This window comes from Pelodiscus sinensis, chromosome 8 (assembly GCF_052426305.1).
Source record: "Pelodiscus sinensis isolate ZL-2025 chromosome 8, ASM5242630v1, whole genome shotgun sequence".
In the NCBI taxonomy this organism is placed as follows: domain Eukaryota; kingdom Metazoa; phylum Chordata; order Testudines; family Trionychidae; genus Pelodiscus; species Pelodiscus sinensis.
The window spans coordinates 21,788,590-21,811,098 of record NC_143059.1 but is presented as its reverse complement, the minus strand read 5'-3'; the positions used below and the strand labels follow the sequence as shown (position 1 = coordinate 21,811,098).

Here is a 22,509-nt window from a genome sequence, read left to right as displayed (position 1 = left end):
CTACTTCAATCCCATCTTCACTGATCTTCCTTCCTAGTTTCTTATCTCCAAATACCATTATCTTCGTTTTATTGATATTCATAATCAGTCCATACCACTTCCTTTCCTCATTTAGCACCTGTACCGTTCTTGTCAGCTTCTCTTCATCTTCCGCGATAACTATATCATCCATGAACTTCAAGTTGTTAATTCTCATCTCATGCACTGATATCCCCTCTACCTCTTCCTTGATCTTGTCCATCGCTCTTTCTATGTGCGTGATGAAGATACTTGGCGATATCGGGTCTCCTTGTCTCGTACCTCTACTTGTTCTAAACCAACTTCCCAACTCTTCGTACTTTCTTACCGCTGACTCTGCATTCTCGTTGATATCCTTCAACAATCGTATCAGTCTTCTATCCACTCCATACGACTCTAACATTGCCCAAGTCACTTTCTGATCTATACTGTCAAATGCCTTCTGAAAATAAATGAAGCATTTGTAGATGTTCTTGTTCTTTTGCCGAGTTTTTTCCGCTTTCAATCTTAGTGCCAACATCTACTGTATGATACTTCTAGCTTTCCTGAATCCCGTTGCTCATCCACTAGATGTTCTTCTATCTGCAATCTCAATCTCTCCATCAGTATCATCATCAGCACCCTGCCTAAATGACTTGTTAAGGCATTCTGTAGTTCTTGCACTCCAACATGCTTCCTTTCTTGTGTATTGTCACTAGCACAGATCTTGTCCATTCCTTAGGTGCCTTCCCTTCTTTCCACACTATATTACCTAGTTGGTGTATTTCCTGAATCATACTTTCTCTGCCATATTTGATCATCTTTCCCGTGATCTTATCTTTTCCAGGGCTCTTATTGTTCTTTAGTTGTTTCACTGCTCTTCCTACTTCCTCCCTCAAAATATCAGTCTTGCTTTTAGTGCTCAGTGGTGATATCTCTTTCAGTTCTTCGATCAGTCTCTCTGAGACACTCGGGTCCAACTGTGCTTTGTAGAGATTGGTACAATAGCTTGTCCATCGCAGCACAACCTTCTCCTTGTTTATGAGCACCTTATTATTCTCATCTTTGATCACCATCTACTTTGGCTGGCACTTCCTATTAATATTCCTAATTGTTTTATACACCTCCCTTATCTTACACTCACCGTAATACCTCTCTTTATCTTCACACTGCTATTCTAACCACTTCGCCTTATCCATTCTGGCTACTTTTCTTACTTGGTTGCATTTCACTCTATATTTTTGTTTCGCCCTCTTGGAGACATCTCTTCTGGTCTTCAATACTCTCTTCTCTGTGGACCAACTTCAGTGTCTCCTGTGTAATCCACTTCTTATTGATCTTCTCTTCTTCCGGGATCGTCTGCTCAATTGCCTTTTCTATCGCCATAGCTATCTCTTCAACTCTCTTATCTAGGTCTTTCTCTGTGCCAGCATTCCTGATCTTCTCTTTGAGCATTGCTTTGTATGCATTCCCTATTTCTTCCTTGCCTAGCCTTGCCACATCTCTTCATTTCTTAAACCGTGTATTATACTTTTTCTTAAGTTTCATCTTGATGTTCGAAACCAGTAGAATGTGGTCTGAGTCCATATCCGCTCCTTGGAAAGTTTGGCATTTCTGTACTGATGTTACCCATCTTCTTCTTATCTAGATCATATCTGTCATATTCTTGGACTTCCCTTTGTTCAATTGCCATGTCCACTTCCTATAGTCTTTTTGTTGGACTCTCGTGTTGCAGATCACCATCTCATGCTCCATAACAAACGCTAGTAGTTTCTTGCCTCGTTCATTTCTTTCTCCATACCCAAACCTTCCCATGACTCTCTTCCAATCTTCATTATCTGTTCCAACCTTCGAGTTCCAGTCTTCTCCAATGATCAACACATCTCTCTTTGGTATCTCCTCCAATGTCTTTGTCAAATTTTTATAAAATAGCTTGATCTCTTCCTCTGTGCTGTCCGACGTGGGTGCATACAGCTGAACGACTGAGATGTTGTATGATTTCACTTTGAATCTCGCTACTATCTTTGCACTCACTGGTTTGTATCCTACAATGCTCCTCTAGCTCTTTTGCTAAGAAGGAATCTGATTCCTGCCTCATGTTCCTCTTTGTTCCCTGACCAAATGACTTTGCAACCGCACACCTCTCCCGATGCTGTCCAACGCATCTCCGTCAGTCCAAGTATATCACATTGGTATCTCTCATCTCCTTTCGAAGCAGCTCTAATTTTCCCATCACCCACAGTATTCGGACATTCCATGTTCCGATTGATAGTGTTTGTGTTAGTTGTAGTTACCTTTCAGTAGCCAACTTATCGACCAAACCCAGATCACTCAATTGATATCACGGACCTTGTTTATCCAGGCGATGTCTGAGCTGACATCTTTTATCAGTTAGTTTTACTGGCATCAGATTTCATTTGTACTGTTGTTTTACAATCAGCACATCAACAGTCATCTGACCAACCCTCCTGTTTTATCCAGGCTTGGGACTGGCATGAAACCCCTAGAGGCTTCATGGTGGAGTTTGGAAGACTTTTGCTCTGCTCTTTTTCCTGGGAGAGAGGGAGGAATTGACAAGGCCACAAGCTTCCAGCAGGGGGCTTTGGGACATAGTCCAGGCTGTCACAGGATCATTTGGTTTCTGCAGCCACGGAAGTTACTCTGTTTCAGAATAATTAGCACACACCTTTTAGTAACTGATGGGGGATGATGTCGAGGGGATAATGTTTTTCTCTGTGAAAATTGGTTAACTAGGGAAGTTTGTTATAGGAGGTGGAGTCTGACTCACTTTATCTTCCCAGACTGACTAACCCATTATGGAAGTTAGCCAGGAAATAGAGGATTGGCAGAAAAACTAAGCTATTCTTTTCCATTTGTGTGTCACTTAAGGTAGCTGTAGCAAAACCAAGTTCTTGTTGTAGGGCAGGCTGGGAGCCATCTGTCCCCTCCCCCCACGGAAATGGGCAACCATGGATCTGCTCTAACTGATTGGGTGCATGACCCTGACTGTGGCGACAGCAGACCCAAGAGTCTGGATTTATGGGATAGCATGGTTTGAGAGTACATTTGCAAATTCCCTGTGACAGCTTTTCTTCTATTTGTTTTTTTTTGTTCCAAAAATATCAATTTTTTTCACTCTGTCTCTCCAAAAAGTTCTCTTATTTATATTTTTAAAGGCCATATTAATGGGGGGGGAGGGGAGGGGAAGGAGAAAGAACATAAACAAAATATACATATAAAGCACATACAACAAATACAAATAGAAAAATTTGCCTCCAAATGTATAAATTCATACAGTAATGAACATGTCAAGGGACTGGATTCAATACCCACATTCTCCACCAAGTTGTTAAAAAGTGCGTTTGTTCCCCCTTGTGATCTAGTACATTTATTCCACCCTTCTTTAATCTTGATTTGAGAGTGCCGGAGTCCGGCTCACATCTTGTTTGTAACACTCTACCGACTCTTTTGACTGTCCATACAACTCTTGTCAAGACATCAATGAGTGCAGCGCTACCACCTTAGGCGGCGAGGAGAGGGGGGCCCAGACCCACCCTCACTCACGGGGCCCAGCCCAGGGCCCTAAGGACAGCAACTGTCTTTGGTCTCTGGCTGGCTGGCGGGGTTTCCTGCCGAAACGCGCCAGCCCACGGGCTTTAATTATATGCCCCTCCTGGGCTGCTTCCTCTCCTGATTGCCTCCGGGCGGTGGACTGCCCATTCCCCCTTCCTTCGACGGTGCTTCCGCGGGCCATAAGTCTCCCTCCTCAGCTTCCCAATACCTGCTGTGCCTCCTTCATGCCCCATGCACTTCCTTCCCCCTTCTCCCGACTGTTTGTCCCCTTTTAAACTGTCCACCTTCCATTCCAGTGCTCCCTCATCCCCCCTTGACATCAATCCTGCGCCGTCTCCCAGGCCTCACCCCCTTTCCCTTCATCACTTCTGGCGCAGCCATGCTACAGTCGCAGCTCATGGTTCCTGTGGTCCCTGAGTAACGGAGTTGGCTCGCGGCTTGTGAGCACCCCACGTATGCCGCATATCTGGCTCCCCACACTGCATACATGGCTTCCTTCTGGCAGCACAGAGTATGGGGCATCGGTGCCCCATCACACAGTGGAACAGAATAATATTGTGTCATAGTGCAACAGGGAAAAATGGTGCAGAGGAGTCCTACTCACAGAAGTAATAATAATGTGATGATGGGATTGAGCTATTAGAGATGAAAAAGGCCTATTAGATCACTTCATCCATCACCCTGTCAGTGCAGGATTGTTTCCTTCAATACATGCATCAGTGTTTTGTCTAGTTAAGTTTTAAATGTCTCAAGTAATGAACTTCTACCACCTCCCATGGGGTGGGGTTCTGCAATGCATTGCATTTCTCATTTAATAACTTAATTCTATCTTTTTAGTTAAAGTTCCTATTCGAATCATGATTAATTCCTTCTTTTCCAAATTTTTAACTATCAGATATTTGTGGAACATGATTATATTCTCTCTGAGACACTATTTGGCTAACGTGTACATGTTTAGCTTTTTAAACTTAACACAGTAATTAAGTCTCTAGGTTTTTTTTCTTGATTTCGATAGAGCTCAGATGCCTTAACAAATGCTTCTGATAATTTAAAGCTTGTTGAAGATCACAGATTCTATTTTAGGAACTGAAAATATATTACTCACGCTTCCATCCGTTAAAAATATGTGAAACTGGAATCAACAGTTGAATGAAGAATTGTAATTGTAATGTTCAGTTAAATATAAATGACTGGAAGATGAAAATCTAGTCTATTATTGAGGTAAGGAGTATTGCACATGCAATGATGTTGAGGATTCAAGGATGGAGAGTTACCCATTTATCAATTAGAAAACAGACCCTGAAATGTTTGCATTCAGGTATTACAGAACTGTGATCTGAGAAGTTTATTTCGGTCATATTTCAGACTTTAGCCCACAAGTTCTGGATTTTTGTTTGTGTCCATCTCTAAGTAGGAAACAAATGATAAACAATATAAACTGGTATGTTGTGATAGTTCAAAGTCTTAGACCAAGTAAAGAGAGAAATGGTGCAAAGTGTAAAAAACATTTTCATTTATTTTAATACTTTTGGGAATTTGAATTTATTTGAGACTGAAACACATGTCCTTTGTACATGCAAACACTTGGATTCTTTATGTATTGCTTCAAGTCAGCAGTTTCCATTGGACTTGGAGTCTCAACACTTGGTTTATGCTCATGGTGGTTTATACTCAATTATCATGCAATCTTCTGCACGTTATTTAACTCCTTTGTACTTCAGTTTCTCTGACCAAGATATTCCAAAGTGACAACTGAGTCATTTTAAAATGAGCTTGTGGATCACATATCTTCTGGAAATTACAACTCTTAAAAGTGTCTCAATTTAGGAAAATTGTTCTTGAATTTTGGTCTTTAAAACAAAGGTAAACATAATAATAGAGTCATAGAATCGTGGTGTTGAAAGAGATCTCAGGAGGTCATTGAGTCCAGCCCCCTCCCCAAAACAGGACAAACACCAACTAAATCATCCCAACCAGGGCTTTGTCAAGCCGGGACTTAAAAACCTCTAGGGATGGAGATTCCACCACCTCCCTGGGTAACCCATTCCAGTGCTTCACCACCCTCCTAGTGAAATAGTTTTTTCCTAATAACCAAACTAGACCTCCTTCACTGCAACTTGGGATCACTGCTCCTCTTTCTCTTATGTCCGCTGGACTTTCTCCAGTGCATCCACATCCTTTCTGTAATGTAGATCCCAGAATTGGACACAGTACTCCAGATGTGGCCTCACCAGTGTCAAATAACGGGGAATAATCATTTCCCTAGATCTGCTGGCAATGCTCCTCCTAATGCACTCTAATATGCCAATAGTCTTCTTAGCTAAAAGGGCACACTGCTGACTCATATCCAGCTTCTCATCCACTGTAAGCTCCACCCTTTTCTGTCAAACTCCTGCTTAGCCAGTTGGTCCCCAGCCTGTATCAATGCTTGGGATTCTTCCGTTCCAAGTGAAGGACTCTGCACTTGGCCTTGTTCAACCTCATCAGATTTCTTTTGGCCTAAACCTCTAATTTATCTAGGTCACCTGAACTCTGTCCCTAACATCCAGTATATCTACCTCTTCCCCTAGCTTAGTGTCATCCACAAACTTGCTGAGGGTGCAATCCAGCTCCTCATCCAGGTTATGAATAAAAACAAAACCAGCCCCCAAACTGACCTTTGGGGCATTCTGCTTGATACTGACTGCCAACCAGATATTGAGCCATTGATCACTACCTGTTGAGCCTCACGATCTAGCCAGCTTTCTGTCCACTTTATAGTCCATTTATCCAATCCATACTTTGTTAACATGCTGGTGAGGATACTGTGGGAGACCGTATCAAAAGCTTTGCTAAAGTCAAGGTATATCGCGTCCACCGCCTTCCCCATATCCACAGAACCAGTTTCCTGGTCATAGAAGACAATCAGGTTAGTCAGGTGTGACTTGCCCTTGGTGAATCTCTGTTGACTATTCCTGAGTATCCTCCATGGTTTTTCTGGGGACTGAGGTGAGGCTGACCGGTCTGTAGTCCCCTGGATTCTCCTTCTTCCCTTTTTCACTTGTACAGGGCCCAGTAACTTTCACAGGACTCTGCTTACGAGTAAAGGGCTGTCCACTCAGATCTGAATGTAAGAGGAGGATACAGGAGTGAGAGTGTCTGTTGCGTCACTTGGAGGCACAGCGCAGAATGGCTATGGTGGAATTGTCACCTTAATAACATCCACCCTGCACCCCGGCTGCTTCTGTGCCCCTAATATCATTTAGAGAGCTCAGGAAGTCATCTAAGTTATGGCAGCCTGTCCTCAGCTTCTTGTGAGCTACAGTACTCTGCTTCCAACATACTCCTCTCCACCTTACCCTACCTGCTAATGGGGGGGGGAGGGGTGCCTTCAAGAGCAGCCTTATTCTTCTCCTTCAGTTGCTGCTCCAGAGCAACCTGGCCCACATCTTGAGTATTGCATGCAGATCTGGTCACCACATCTCAAACAAGACATTCTGAAAAGGTGTAGAGAAGGGCAATAAAAGTGTTTAGGGTTTGATTAAGACAACCTGGGACCTTTCAGATTGGAAAAGAGATGACTAAAAAGGGGATATAATAGAGGTCTGTAAAATCTTGATTGATGTGGGAAAAGTGAATAAGGAAATGTTTTACTCCTTCATATAATACAAGAATGAGGGGGTCACCAAATGAAATTGTTAGGCGTGAGGTTTAAAACAAACAAAAAGAAGTCAACCTGTGGAACTCTTTGCCAGAGTATGTAGTGAATGGCAAAACTATTACACGGTTCAAGAAGAACCAATTTGCTGCAGGATAGGTCCATCAATAGCTATTAGGCAGGATGAGCAACGATGCTGCACCATACTCTGGGTATCCATAGCCTCTGTTTGCCAGAAGCTGGCATAACAGGGAAGGGATCACTTGGTGATTGCCTGTTCCGTTCATTCCCTCTGAAGACAGGATATTAGGAAGACGAACCATTTGTCTGACCAAATATAGCTATTTGTAAGTTTTTATTACAAGTAGTTTGGGTTGGTCTCTTATGGTGTGTTTCTATAGCTCTTGAGTAGGGTTTTTATGAGCCAATGTCATAAAAAGAATAAAATATAATTAAAAAAATAAGCAAATGAACCAGCTTTTTCTCTTGCTAGGCAAAATGGATGGAATTGGGGCTTAAGTGCAGATTAACTACTTTTCATGAAGTCCTTGCATAGGTTCCAGTTCTGAATTTTTATAGAGAGCTTTAGCTTGTAACTGCTGACACTGTCTCCCCCTAGTTATTTCTCTTCATCTGAAAAGTTTTCAGTGGCATTGGTTGTGAAGTAATGAAGGTTTCATTTTTTGTCCAGATAAATAAAATATAAAGACATTTTTGAAGGTAGGTCTGCAAAATCCTTTGATGTCTGCGCCAGTTTCCTAGAATTGAGAATTTTTGCATACCACTTTGCATAGCATAAAGGAGTGGATTTTGATGCCAGTGGTGAATTTCATTTCATGGATAATCAGAGAGAAGAGCCATGCATGAAGTAGTCTTCACTATTAGATTTGATGGTTTGTATACCTGCGTGTTGGTGTATTGTGTGCTATAAAACAGCTTTGGGCAGCATGCTGATTTTCTGGTAACTGCAGAGCCACTTCATTGTGCTGAGAAGTGCTTTGGGAATATTGCCCCTTGAGCACAGAAAGATGCCCGACAAAGGGGAAGGAATAATGAATGAATAGTGTCGTTAAGAAATTCCTTTACTCTAGTTTCTACGGGGATTTCTGCTTTTTGTTAATTTTTTTTTTTTTTTGTAAATTTTCATAAATGAAATTGACATTGTTAGGATTCAGGGCCTTTACTGAGTGGTTGGTGCCTTCTGACTTTGATTTCATGCCTTTCCTGGAAGCAATACTAAGAGGAGAATTTGCATATCATGAAATAGCATAACCACGTAGAATTTTCTTCCTCTGTATATCTACTATTAAAGTATCAGAGTGGCTGTAATAGGGTGTTTTCGGAGGAAATAAAACTGGCTCAGACACATTTAAAAACTTAAAGCGAGTATTTACACAAGTTCAAGACTGTTTTGAATGTCTCTGCCTTTGCAAGCCAGCTGGTCAAGAAGTTTTTCAAGCTCCTGGCTCAGCAGTAAGACTCCTGGGATTCGCAGGGTTTTCAAGGCTGCCCTAATCCCAAATCCCAGTCTGAAAACTCAGTTTCTATGCTTCCAAGTGTGAAAACAAGTCTTTGGGTTCCCCACTTCACTGAACCACAGATTCTGAAAACCTTGGGTATCCCCAATCCTGAGTTATCTATGATGTGGGGCTGCTCTGGAGCTAGGGACCCTTGAAGCCTTAGTATCCCCAGCATCCTGCTAGTAAAGATGACAAGGAACCAGCCAGATTTCCAGTGGAATCCTGCTTGTAATTTGATTACAATTCTTCTAACCCAGAACAGTTTCATGAAGCATTTTGGATTCCACAAATCTGCTTTTTGCCCACAAAACTCTGTATGACTTGGAAATTTCCAGTGAGCAGTGGTAATGAATGAGAGAGTCTTTAGGTATGTCTAAGGTATGTCTAAGACGTTGAAAACAGCAACCAGAATCCTCAAGGAAAACCTCTTTGTGTTAGACACATAATCTGTTTCTCAGTTATATTTATTCTGCAGCCATTCTTGTGAAGATAGGATAGGTTAGTGCAAGTCACTGTTAGGGTGTTATGGAGGGGAATTATGATTATCCATTTTCTTAATGTGTAGTTTTTAAGTTGTAGTGAAATTTATGCCACAATGTCTTCATGATATTGCATAGATCATATCCTGAGTATGCATTGGGATCCACTAGCATAGATCCATCTGTCTTCACAGTCCCATTGAAGAGAACAGGACTTCACAGTCTCTTGGGTTCCATGGCCATATATTCTGAGTCATGTTTGGGGCCCATGTTATTAAAATATTAAAATGTATTAACAGTGTGACACTATTGTCTGTCTGATTTATTGCCTTCTGATAAAGAAACATCTCAGCTGTGGTTGTAAGCCGTGAGTTCTTTTATTCAAAACTGTAATGAATCTCCATCTTTTCCTTTAATTTGTATGTTTATAATATCTGCAAGTGTAAAACAATCAAAGTTGAAAGGAAGTTGATTTGTTAAAAGTAGGTGCAGGTGTTACATCTGTGTGATTTTTGGCATCTATCCCACTCTTTGTTTGGCAGCTCCATTTACTATAGTGGATTAATTTACTGATACTGTGGCAGATATCATGAATCTCATATACCACTGCCGCTTTTTATTTAGCACTTATTACTACTAGGCTGCTAATGTTCCAAAACAGAGAAGGCAGACCAGGACCGGAGCCAACTAATCTAAAACTCAGCAAAGGTATTTATTACTATTGCCACTTTTTATTTTATTTTACTTTTAAGATCAGTATCAGACAAAGAGTGGCTTCTGTCTGAGATGAGTCTAATGCAATTATTATGCAGGTTTGCCTTTACCTGATAGTGATGGTGTTGTGGACTTCAGGGGTCCCACTTTGAATGTCATCTGTGGTAATGTTGTGAAATGCTCACACACCCTCTCTTCAGGTGACTTAAAGTAAGAGATTATGTGAGTTTGTTAAGCCTGCATAGTGTCTGATACTAAGCTAACAAATATAGCAGAGATTATATTATTCATTGTTGCTCAGATTTGTTGTTGGTGAATCATAAAGTCCTTGCATTTCTTCTTTCTAAGAAATGTTAGGCGGTAGATCCTGAAGCATGCAGTACAAATCAGAGGTTATGTGTATGAGGATGCATCTACACTGCACCATTATTTACCAGGAAGCACTAGGGAGGAATAACTTAGAATGACCCTAGTGAGGGGCTATTTCGAAATAGCATTGTGAGCATCTACACAGTCATTCCATTACTTCAAAGTAACTTTGAAATAATGGACGGCTTATTCCAAAATCGGTAAACCTCATAGAAATTACAATGAATTTTGTGTAGACACAAGAAATTAATGCAAAATTTTGCAATGGCAAAATATTGGGAATTACGTTAAAATATCTCAAGATAAATCGTGCCATTTCATTAAGGGGAACATAGCACGAGACTTGAGCACAGCTGTGCTCACAATTGTTAACAGCTTTGAATACTGTACACTAGCATTTCCTCAAAGCTAGTGATCTTCATTAGCATTCCCCAGAGTTATTCATAGTGTGTAGTTGGGTCTCATTCCAGTCTTTCATGTGATGGGGTTTGTACAGAAAATAGTATTGGAAAATCCTTTCTAAATCTCTCTGAATATGTACAGTTTTCATGGTTCCTGGTAAACAGAGACTATGACCCAGATTCTTCTCTGAAAGAGAGAGATAATATTTGAGGGTCTTGCATATTTGATCCAGTTCTTATAAATAAAAGCTGTCTTTTGTGGTAAACTTGGTTTTACTGTTGCTTATATTGAGACATGAAATGAGAATTAAGAAAATGCGTTAGCAGAATTACTAAAATAAATGAGTCTGATGCACAGACAGAATTACTGAACTAAATTGTGCACTGTAGATGAAAATCCATTAATTCAAAACATCATTAAAATGGTGTAGCAATTAAAAATATTTGAAAATGAAAACATTAATAGTCAAGGTTGTTTATGGAACAATTACTCTGTCTTACGATACCTTCCATATGCAACCTTTCCACTGCAGTACAAGATTGTCTTCCTTTAACAAGTCCACCCCACATAAGAACAGCCATGCTTTCCTAGACCAAATGGTCCATCTAGCCCAGTATCCAATCTTCTGACCATGGCCAATGTACAGTTCTTTGTAGTTTCATTTCTGACCATCTTTGCTGATAGTCATTGGTGGACCTATCCTCCATTAAATTACCTAATTCATTTTTAAGCCCATTATACTTTTGGCCTACTAATGAGTTCCACAGGTTGACTGTGTGCATAGATTGAATACCAAAATTGGGGAATTCCTTACTTATTATCAAGAAAAGGAAGCTGACACTTATGTGGAATGTATTATGTTTTCATTTGTAGTCAAAGATGTTATTTACAGTATCTAAAGTTGTAACAGTTATAAGCAGTATCTCAGTGTTTGATGAAGAAACTAGGGAAGAATTTAAGTTCTTTATGCAATTTTAGCTGAAGATGTTCTTCATAAGTTTGGTTATTATGGCTACTCCACCTATGTGTCATTGTGCTTAAATGTCTATTTAAAGCCATAATTCTCCCTAAAATAATTAAAATTAGGTCAGTTAAAATATGATTCAAATGTGATTGAGAAATCTGCGTTAACTTTAGAATTTTATGATGAATGTCTTTAAAGGTAAATGTTTAACATAACATTTACTTTAAATATGCCGTTTTCTGAACAGACTTCAGGTCTCCTGAAGCCATGATATGCTCATTGCTTCCTATGTAATGTTGTCACCACACAAAGAATACTAGTAACATCATGATCCAAAGTGAAGTCCATTGGAGTTGGCCTGGGGAGGGCTGGGGGTTAAGTATTTTATTCACTAGTATAAGTTTTCAAAATGTTTAACTTGCTCCATTCTCTCAATTTTGTTTGGCCATGGAACCCTTTTAAACTCAAAAGAATTTTGTGGAACCCCTAATAACAGTCTTATATATGGAGCTGAAAAAGTAGACCACAAATAAGGCGATCACATCACTGACTGTGTGCACAGTGCTGAGTAGTGACATCATCGTCCCCACTTTCTGGCTAAGTTGGCATTACACAGGGACACTTACCATGGCAAGCACAAATGAAAAGTGTTTTCAATAAAATTCATAAATGCTTAAATATTCATTATTATTTAAATGGTCCATGGAACACCATTTGGGAAACACTGCTCTGGAGGAATAGTGTGGTGACACTATGTGCTGGAAAATCAAATGGCAAGTCACAACTTCAGATGGCAGTTATTTGATAGGGGTATAAAACATAACACACATTCTAAATATACTTATTGGCTGTGTCTACATTTCCGGCTCGGGGTTTTTGCCGGAGAAAAGCGCCAGTCTAGACGCGATTCTCCGGAAAATAAGCCCTTTTCCGGAGGATCCCTTATTCCTACTTATTTTCCGGAGAATCGCGTCTAGACTGGCACTTTTCTCCGGCAAAAACTCTGAGCCGGAAAAAAGCGGCAGCCATGTAAATGCAAATGCCGTGGGGGATATTTAAATCCCCCGCGGATTTGCAACTCCGAAGTGTCTCATTAGCATCCCTTTTCCGGAAAGGGATGCCAATGTAGACACAGCCATTGGCTTTGCTCTTTGGTATCTTGAGTACAGGTTGAACTTCTCTAGTCTGGCACCTTGGGACCTGACCAGTGCTGAACCAGAGAATGTGTGGAACCATGGGAAGTCTATTGTCTGGTAACATTACCAACCCTTCCACTGCTTACTGGGCTCCTGAAGGACATTTAGGAGTAGATTAGAGCTAACTAATAGCACAGAACACTGAGCCAGGACTCATGGCTGTAAACAAACTTTATGGGACTGAGAATCTTGGCCACATCCATGATCAATAGACATCTGACTAACATACATCATGCTGGACTACGGAAGTTGCCAAATCAGTGTGTGCTGGACTACAGAGGTTCCACCTATATAATATTCTAAAATTAGTGTTCTTATTCTCTATTGTGAACTTCTTTTGAAGGATTATGTTTGAGTTGACAGTTTTAACATGGAATTATTTTAAAGTCAGGACCTCCATTTAATTTGTATATTCTTTCTCCAGGACCCATAGCAAGTAATAACTTGGGAGAATAAGTACTTTTCCCTATTTCTATTAAATTTTGTTACTTCCTACCTCTCATTCTCTTCTTTTCACCACTCCTGTTTATTGAGCATTATAAACTGAAAAATTTAATCAGCCCCACCCAGAGAGAGGCTCAGGGCTCTGTGCATGGAGCTGACTGAGGGCTCATCTAGACTACGTGAAACAGTCGAAAGAGGATATGGAAATTCTGCAGGAATTTGCATATCTTTTTCCGACCGAACTTTTGAAAATGGAGATTTCAAAAGTAAAAGTAGTTTAGATGCGGCTTTTTCGGCAACCCCTCCCACCTTTGTCGAAAACCCTGTTTTTGAGGAAGAGCGGCTTTTCGACAAAGGGCAGGGGGGGTATCACCACGTCTAAACTACTATCGGAAGAAGATATGCAAATTCATGCAGAATTTGCATATCCTTTTTCAATTGTTCCGCATAATCTAAATGAGCCCTGATTGGGCAGGGCTGAGGAATCCCCTGTGAAACTGTGGTGCCATGCAGCTTAGAAGGAACACCTGTTGTGCGCATGAAATCTCATGACACTATATCTATTTTTGTTAGTCTCTAAGGTGCTCCAGGATTACTGATTGTTTTTGAATTTTTTTTTTAAAGTTACAGACTAACATAGCTTCCCCTCTCTGGCAAATATGAAATGTCTTGAAATAAAATAGATTCTCCCGCCCCCGCAAATCCCTTGTCCAGAGTCAAGTAACCAAGAGACTTCAAGGATCAGTAGTGAATCATAACAAGATATATTGAATTCCTTTTTTTCTGTGTTGAGGCTTGATGCTCCAATAATTTCCATTTTCTTTCTTGTCTGCTAGTTGTGTTCTATCTATTGTTGTAAGGTGGGGGGGGGGGGGTGGAATTACTACTCATACTTTGTTTACCAGTGCAAATTTGTGAAAAAGTGCCTTAGGATCTTCTTACCACCCTGATTCACCATCAAACTTTCTCATCCTTATTTGTTTTGTGTATCAAGTATTACTTGTTTATATCATGTTCTGTCTACCCTAAAGGTATCAGTCTTAAAGCAGAAATTTTGTTTCAATTTTCAGGAATCTATTGGTTTTCCATGTTCTTGCTAAGCAATTCTTTCTGAACCAAATATATCCACTTTATTTTCTCCTGTTTTTATTTCAATCAGTGAATTATTATCACAATATATTAAATATCTGTATATGTACCATCTTTGCTCCCTTAGTTGGTGGTTGGTGAATTAATGGAACCCAGAAATCAGGTCATAAATCTTTCCTTTTTGTTTGTTGTTTTGTTTCATTGTAATAATGGCTGTAGTTGTGCAGGATACAACTTAATTATTTATGGTTTTCTGACATTTGACACAGTGCTATGTGCTAAGATGCTTCAGCAATATGTCTTTAGAATGTAGCATTAACATTGGAAACAATAGGTGAATGCATGAAGCATGCTAAAACAAATGACCCTTCCTCTTGTGAGGTTGTTAAATTACTTTCCCACCCCCAGCTTACAGTCAACCCTTCATATTTTGTGATAAGTATTTAATAAATTTTACTAGTGTCTGTTGCACTTCTTGCAGAAGTAAGCTATGACACATGGGTTGATAAGAAGCATAGTCCATCCAGAAATTACTCCCTCTGTGCCATATCAACTTCAGACCATAATGCCCACCCATCTATGCCCAAAGCAAAGATTTTGGATGTATTATCTATTTTCAGGAGCTGTCCACAAACTTTCACTCATGTCTTTCTCATAACTTTACTTTTCAGTATCACTCCAGGCTGTAGGTTTCACAAAGCCTCCATCCCCCACAATACTACTCCAAATTAAAGGGTATAATTCCCCTTTCACTGTCAGTTCACTAGCCAAAGTGCCACTTCTCTAAAATCTTAGCTTTAAAAGACACTTTCTCTAAAATCCGCTTCAGTGGCTTCAGAGCTTGGGCGCCACAGCTCACGTAGTTATTGTAATCCACATACTAAAAACAAGCCACATGTTTTGCTCGAGTTGGTAATTAACTGAAGATATAGTCAGGAATAAACTGGCTTTGCTGAGAGGTGAAATCCTCACAGTCCTGTGTACATTGGGTGAATAACCAGGCTCATTTATTATCCTCACTTATTAGAGTTATCCTTATTAGTAGAAGCTTGAACTATGTCTGCATGCATGGAGTCTGGCCCGGGAATAAGGATTTTGGTAGCTGTTGAATATTTAACCATCATAAACACAAATCATTCTTTCTGTCAACATGCTAAAATACTGTGCCTAAAGTATTTTGAACATACAAAATACGGTATTACATTATTTTTATTCTGTTTAGTCATAAGTCATAGACCAGTAAATTTAAAAGGCTTTAGGGAGCATCGCAGGTTCAAAATACTAATGGAAAATAAGTGACAATTCTTTTAGCTAAATGAGAAGTTTAATTCAATTTTTCAAAGGTGGGGGCTAGTGCACTATTCCAAGCCCAAGATGAGGATGGATGATAAGTAAAAGGGACTCAGTTCTCTCTCTCTGTGCACTCACCTGGCTGCCATTTTTGTGTGGTCTGACTGTTTCACAAACATTGTGTACCATGTTAAGAGAGAGAGCAATAATAACTTCCTTGTACAGATGAGGAATTGAGGCCCAGAATGTCAGTGACAGAACAAGAAATGAACCCAGGTTACCTGGATGACAATTCTTGTGTTTTTAAGTGTGGGACTAGCTTCCTTCCTCACCAAAGCTTTACCCCTTACTCCCAGTGTCCTACATTTTCTTTCTACAGCACTTCAAACTTTCATTCCCAGAGTCTCTCCACAGTAGGATTTATGTTGCACTTCCTAACATTCCTCCATCAACTCACTCTAGCAGACACTCCTGGTTTTTAATTGACTCACTACTGCATTGGGTTACATCAGGCCATTGGCCTGACTTCAGTTATGTTGCCTTACCCTGACTTTATTACTCCCATATTGCAAACTGTTTTGCATCAATGATTTTTGAAATCTACATGTGGTAGCATGACCATGTCTGTTGCAGTCCAGATTAGCAACCAACTCTTTAACATCAAACGTTGTCTTTGGATCACATCTATGGCTCTCACTGAAGCCAAAGCCAAATTTGGCCCTTAGTAGTTATTACTGGTAGAACTCCATATATAAGCCTGACATCAACAAAACAAATGTTTATACAAGATCACACAAGTCAATCAGGTGCTTCATTTCTTCAGCAAGACTGTGCTTATGATCAATTAAAAGTAAATGTGTGTGTTCTTGATTAAAAAATCAAATGTAACATCTTAAGTAATGTTGTGAGATGCAAACCCTCCTATAGTACTACATTATCTCAATTATTTTCTTGATCTAGAATCTGCTTGGTTCCTTAATGTGTCCCCACTTCAAGGGGCAGGATTGGTGGAGGTGCAGCTGCACGCCTGGCTTGAAATGATATCCGTTCTAAACAGGATTGATGCGTTTGCTCAATGGCTTTCAGCACTTCCACTATAAAAATTGTTCCAAAGCCACTGCCCACTTCCCACCATTTTTGTAACCCCTGTTTCGCCAATGAACCATGTGACCAGTTGAGGCTTCCATCATTTGCACTACATAAGTTGAATTTAAGAGTCAAAGGAATGTCCTGCTTAAGGCTGTGGAACTTTATAATCAGAACCCATATCCCCAACCCTCTTCCACACCTGATTGTTTAAATGTTGCAGATTTGACAGTGAAAAGAAATGGGCTTTATTGAGCACACTCAGCAGTTGCAAGATAGGGGGTCTCCTGGAGGCTAATGGGCAGAAATAGATATACTTTCCCCACATACAGTGTTAGCATATTGAAAAAAAGAAACAAATATATTGATTTTTTTTTAAAGCTTATGGTCAAAAGGGGAACAGTCACTGTTGGTACAAAATCTAAGAACAGTGGGCACTCATTGGTCTATAGTGATTTAAAGGTGCAATGAGCTACTGATTGGCTTTTATAGGTGCAGACAGAGAACTGTTATGGTTTTACTGAATCACTAAAAACGATCCATAATAGGTAGAGAGCTCTCCATCTCTGAGCATCTTTTCATAAAAGCTAACACAGATTTCTACTGTGCATTTAGATAGTAGCCAAACATAAGTCCACTTGTTGGATTTTAAGAAAATGACTTTTGAGATTTTAAAAAAGATTTACTTTTAGTCAAATAAATGACAGATGAAGTGAAGAAGTTGCATACCATTCATTGGAATTCGCAATCTGGGCTCCATAGAATATCTCTCTAGTCCAGTGTTTCTCAACCAGTGGTACGAGTACCCTTAGGGGTACCCTAGAGAAGCCTGGGGGGGTACATCAACACAACTGAAGTTTGGAGAAAACTAAATTTTTGTTTTAAGTTTTACAACATTTTATTATTTTTGTACTTTTTACACCCACAAATTTCTTTGCCCGCCTGGATACGATTAAGTTGTTTAAACAAATGTGTTGCAATGGTAGAAAAAAATGTTGAATGTCTGAAAACTGTAGGTACTGGGGGTATTTATAATTATTTTAAAAGGGTACTTTATAAATAAAAAAAAAAAAAAGGTGAGAAACACTGCTCTAGTCCCAGGGAAGAGAGTACAAGACTTCATATGACACCTCGGCCTTGTATACTGCTCTCTGGCAAGGCGATTTAGCCGATTGCACTGCAAATTCAAGTGCTTTTTTACTTTTGTTTTAAATACTATTTTTCCTCTTCAAAAAAAGTCAGTGATGTCTGAAAATCTATTTTTACTTGCTAAGGTAATTTCTGCCTTGATTTCCTAAAGAATCAGCCTGTGCCTTGAAATGCTAACATTCATTAGGCATTCTATAGTCAGTTAAAGGTTAAAAATAGCAATTTCTAAGCAAGCTATTTGTTCACATTAGAGTGGAAAAATATGGTTCCTTATTTACTGGGTACCTTGTTCTGTGTGCTTGCTAGTAAAAGATCCTGCTGCAGGCCTCCAGTGCTGCTGCTATTCCATAATGAATAGTCAAAAGCTGCAGTCATTGAGGACTCAGGTGGCAAAAATTGTAAGGTGATTGAAGCGAGCCCAAACATAAACGCTTAAAACTATCATTCTAAATACATGGAGATCATGCTCGTGACACAGCCCTCCCCCCCTTTTCATGTAAGACAATGGTGCCAGGAAACCTCTTATGAATTAAATGCCTGTTTCACACACTAGCATGATCACATCTTTCTGTCTCTATGATGTGTTGTAATAAGTATGGTTTTAAAAAAACAACAGAGCTTTCTGTAATCCTCTCCCACAAAATGCCGTGGGTTTGAAAAATCAGCATAAAGGACACACTGTGAAGATATGGCAGTGCACGCATTGTTTTCTGCATGATGCAGTCAGGGTCTCTATGGTAAAATGAAATTTTTATTTTATTTTTTGTCACCATCAGCAGTTAACCTAAAGTAGGAGCTGCTCCATTTCATTGTAGGTTAAGTGACTTACCATGCAGTACTAGCTGGGAAGTATAGATAATGAACTTTCCTTTTTTTTTATAGGATTTTAAAATAGATTTAAAGATTGGTAAAAAATTTAATGCAGCATATGTTGTTGTTGTGGAATTTTTTTAAATATAAGACCCTCCTTTTCAGCATTCCCCTTTCAGAGGAATCACTTAGACACTTCCAGCTGGTGGCAGGGGATACAGCCATAATACAGCTTTCTCTGTCCCAGCTGTCTTTTTCATTACCTTAAATGCATTACGATGGCTGTACTGCTTTATAAAGATTCAGGTACAGAAAGGTATAGGAAGAAATATGCAAACATGGTTTTTTTTGTTTTGTTTTTTTGTTTTTTTTGGTAGTGCCTACTAGCTTTTATAAGGTCTTTGGATTCTGAATGTGTTCCTGGCTCTGATCTAATATATCCTTTCCAGTCATTGGAACATTTGCTGAAAGGGCTGGTTAAGGTGCCTGAGGGTATCACCTTTTACAAGGAATCATTGTTGTAAAGGATTTTTAGTGTATTATGGCTCATGCAGCATCACAGCTAAAGAAAAACAGGGATTTAGAAATTAATGCTGATGAAGAAAACGAGAAAAAAAGAAAACACAGGAAAAGATCCCGGGACCGGAAGAGAAAGGTATATAGATTTGTACCAAATTCTCACAACCATTCCTTTGTTTCAGTTTTCTTAAATTGCAAATGAGCTATCAGAGAGCATTCTTCTAGCTGACTTGGTAGCTATCTGAATAATTGATTAAGACTGTAAAATAACATTGAAAACCAGAACTATGGGGTTTGCAAAGCAATTGAATTTTTAATCGGCCGTTAGTTGATTGCAGTGATGATGCAGAAGGTGTGCACTCATTTCACATATAAATCCATCACATTATCATGATATTCAAGCATGGCTATAAGTGAGTTTAAAATAGTGCACAACAGTAATTGGAAGGTTACATGTATAACACTGTCCTGGGTTTAACTGACAGAATAAATAGTTCAGCCTGAGTATACATACTTACTGTGAATGTATGTGAGGGTGGATTTTTCTTTGTTTTGGGACTGTGTCACATGCTTGGCTCTTAAAACATCAATTTTGAGAATGGTATCACAGAAATGAGATGTTTTGTTGTGTTTTTTTTCCTAAAGGCAAAATTTATGGGGAAATTAAACCATAATAATTTCTTGTTCACAATTGGATTTTGTTAGGTTAAAATACGATTGTGATCAGGGAGCCTGGTTTTTCACTGCTGTGTAATTATCCTGGATGCAGAAATCTATGGCATACCGAGGCCCGAAAAATAGAGTACATTGGTCTGATCATTGTTCAGTTAAGATTTGAATCAAATAGTGGCCCAAGATATAAAACAGAAGAGTTGAGGGCAGTGGCATGATGACAGATAAAGATGTCTCTTTGAGGGTTGTATGCATATGTCCTTAAAAATGGCATTTGGGGTACTGTGCCCCTATAGGGGTTTCTTAGTCATTAGTCACAATTAGTAAAAATTGCCCAAAAGCCTGAACACAGAGGTCTGTTTATATAGAATTTTTGTGTATCTTTGTGAAATTCCCTAAGGGACAGATAATCTCAATGTGCTCTAAGCAGCCATGCATGTTCTTTCTGAAAGGCATGTAGATTTCCTTTTATATATGTGCAGCTTTTGGATGGAGAGCAGTCAAGATTTTCCTGTTTTTTCCTCTCTTTCATCTGAACTGTCAGTGTTAAACTTAATGAGAAGCACTAAGAAACCCCCTGCTTTCTGTTCTAGTGAACACATTAGAAGGTTGTGTTTAGATGGCTGCAGTGAGTGTACTGCAGCAAAATAACGATAGATATCTTTTCTATTTAAATATACATGTAAATGTCTCCTCTATATTTTTTTCTGGTACAAATGAAAGCACAGAAGTAGGATATTGCCTTGGGGCAGATTTCACATCAGAATTGATCTGAATATTTTTTTTCTTGTCTGCTTTTCTGGTTATATTCAGGTTTTAGCATTGTAACTATCATTTTTCAGCTAGAAATAAACACAACAATGCGAATTTAAGGATCTGGCCTACCAACATATATTTTCATTTGAGATGTGAGTTAAAATGTATTTTATCATATTTAACTTTGTTCATAATTTAGAGAGCCAGTATGATCCATAATAGCCTGAAATGTCACAATAGCACACATAGCACCATATATATATGGTCTTTGTCCAAATGGGCTCATTCATATTTACTTACTGGCAAAATGTGGAAGAGATGTGGCAAGAAGAGCTCTTGATTCAGAGGTCTGAAGCAATTGCTTTGTGGACAAAAATGCTTTACCATTTATACAACACAATACTGTAGAAGTGAAATCTCTGAACAACCAGCGTGAGACCTGGATACATATCAATCTATTTATTGTAAATGCATGGATCTTTCAGTATCTTCTTTCTTCATAGATTAGAACAGAGAGATTTCACACAGACCAATGGAATTCTTTCTTAGCAGTGTTTTATAGGACTTTGAACTTTCAAGCCATACTAAGTTTATTAGGAGAAACAAGGAGGAAAAAACACTGTCACTGACTATAGAAATTGGGAAAGAATATTTGAGTATGTGCCAGTCTGGTAGTTTAATCACAAAAAGGACACCATCCTGCCCATCATCTACCATGTATAAACTATTAGATTTTAGCTGTTTGCTATTTTGTGCATCTTGGGAAGGGAGGTATTTAGAATAACCATTATTTCCACTGTGATTTGTGAGTCACTTTATTATGTACCTCTGCATCACCCACAGCAAGCAATACTCAAGTTTTTTTTATAGCTGCACAACTCTAATCCTGTAGCTGAGCAGTATAGAAAAATACATTCTCTAGGATCTTCCAAATCACGTTAAAACACAAGTGAGTGCTAATATCCCTAGATCAGTGTTTCTCAAAGGGGTCCGCGGATCCCCTGAGAAATCTGCTAACTGGCCTCTCAGTCGCAGAGGCTCGTGGCACCCATTGGCTGTGGTTTGTCGTTTAGGGGAGCCATAGGAAGTGACGTGGGCTAGTCCGCTGCTTCCTGCAACTCCTCTTGGCTGCAAATGGCAAACTGCAGCCAATGGGAGCCATGAAGCGCCATAGCTGGGGAGCCAGTAAATAAACACAATGGAGCAGCCAGTTAGCAGGTTTTTCAGAGGAGATCCATGGACCACTTTGAGAAACACTGCCCTAGGTAATGTTTTCATTAAGGAGACTGAGGCAGGAGATGGTTTGAAAGTCAGGCCTGTGAGAGCACACAGTCTAAACTGGTATCAGTCGTAGGGATGTTAGAGTTTAGCCAATTAACCTGGTAACTGACAGGTTGACGCTTATCGGCGTTATCAGTTAAATTCTGCCAGGAGCTGGCTCCATGGGAACAGGGCCGGAAAAGGCTGCCGCTCTGCTCCCCAGGGAGCTGGCTGCAGAGCCTGCAATGGAGCCAGCAGGCCCCGCTAGTCTGGCTTCTGGAGAAGGGGATTCGCTGTGGCAGCGAAGCCTCCTCCCCAAGAGCAGGGCCAGCTGGGGCTGAGGACCCTGCTCCTAGGGAGGCCCCATTGCGGGCTCTGCAGTATAAAGCTTATTTAAGTAATTCGTCATCCTGATACATTAGAATTGTAACCTGAGGAAGAAACTTCAGAGCCTCTCCATTATTTGTCACTTTACCATGCTGTATAATTTCTGTTAAGATTTGCTCGGAAACTACATCAGACAAATTCGGTCTGTTATATTATAGGATCAGATCTTCAAAACTGTGTGCATTAGCATGTGTCT

At 39.7% G+C, this 22,509-nt stretch overlaps 1 protein-coding gene and 1 pseudogene across 30 annotated transcripts in view; both read left to right on the top strand.

Moving 5' to 3' along the window:
- ANK3 (ankyrin 3) overlaps positions 1–22,509 on the top strand; it is a 639,900-nt gene that overhangs the window by 270,578 nt on the left and 346,813 nt on the right. The gene's annotated exons all lie outside the window — the stretch shown is intronic.
- LOC149523987 (uncharacterized) overlaps positions 18,998–22,509 on the top strand; it is a 60,109-nt pseudogene continuing 56,597 nt past the window's right edge.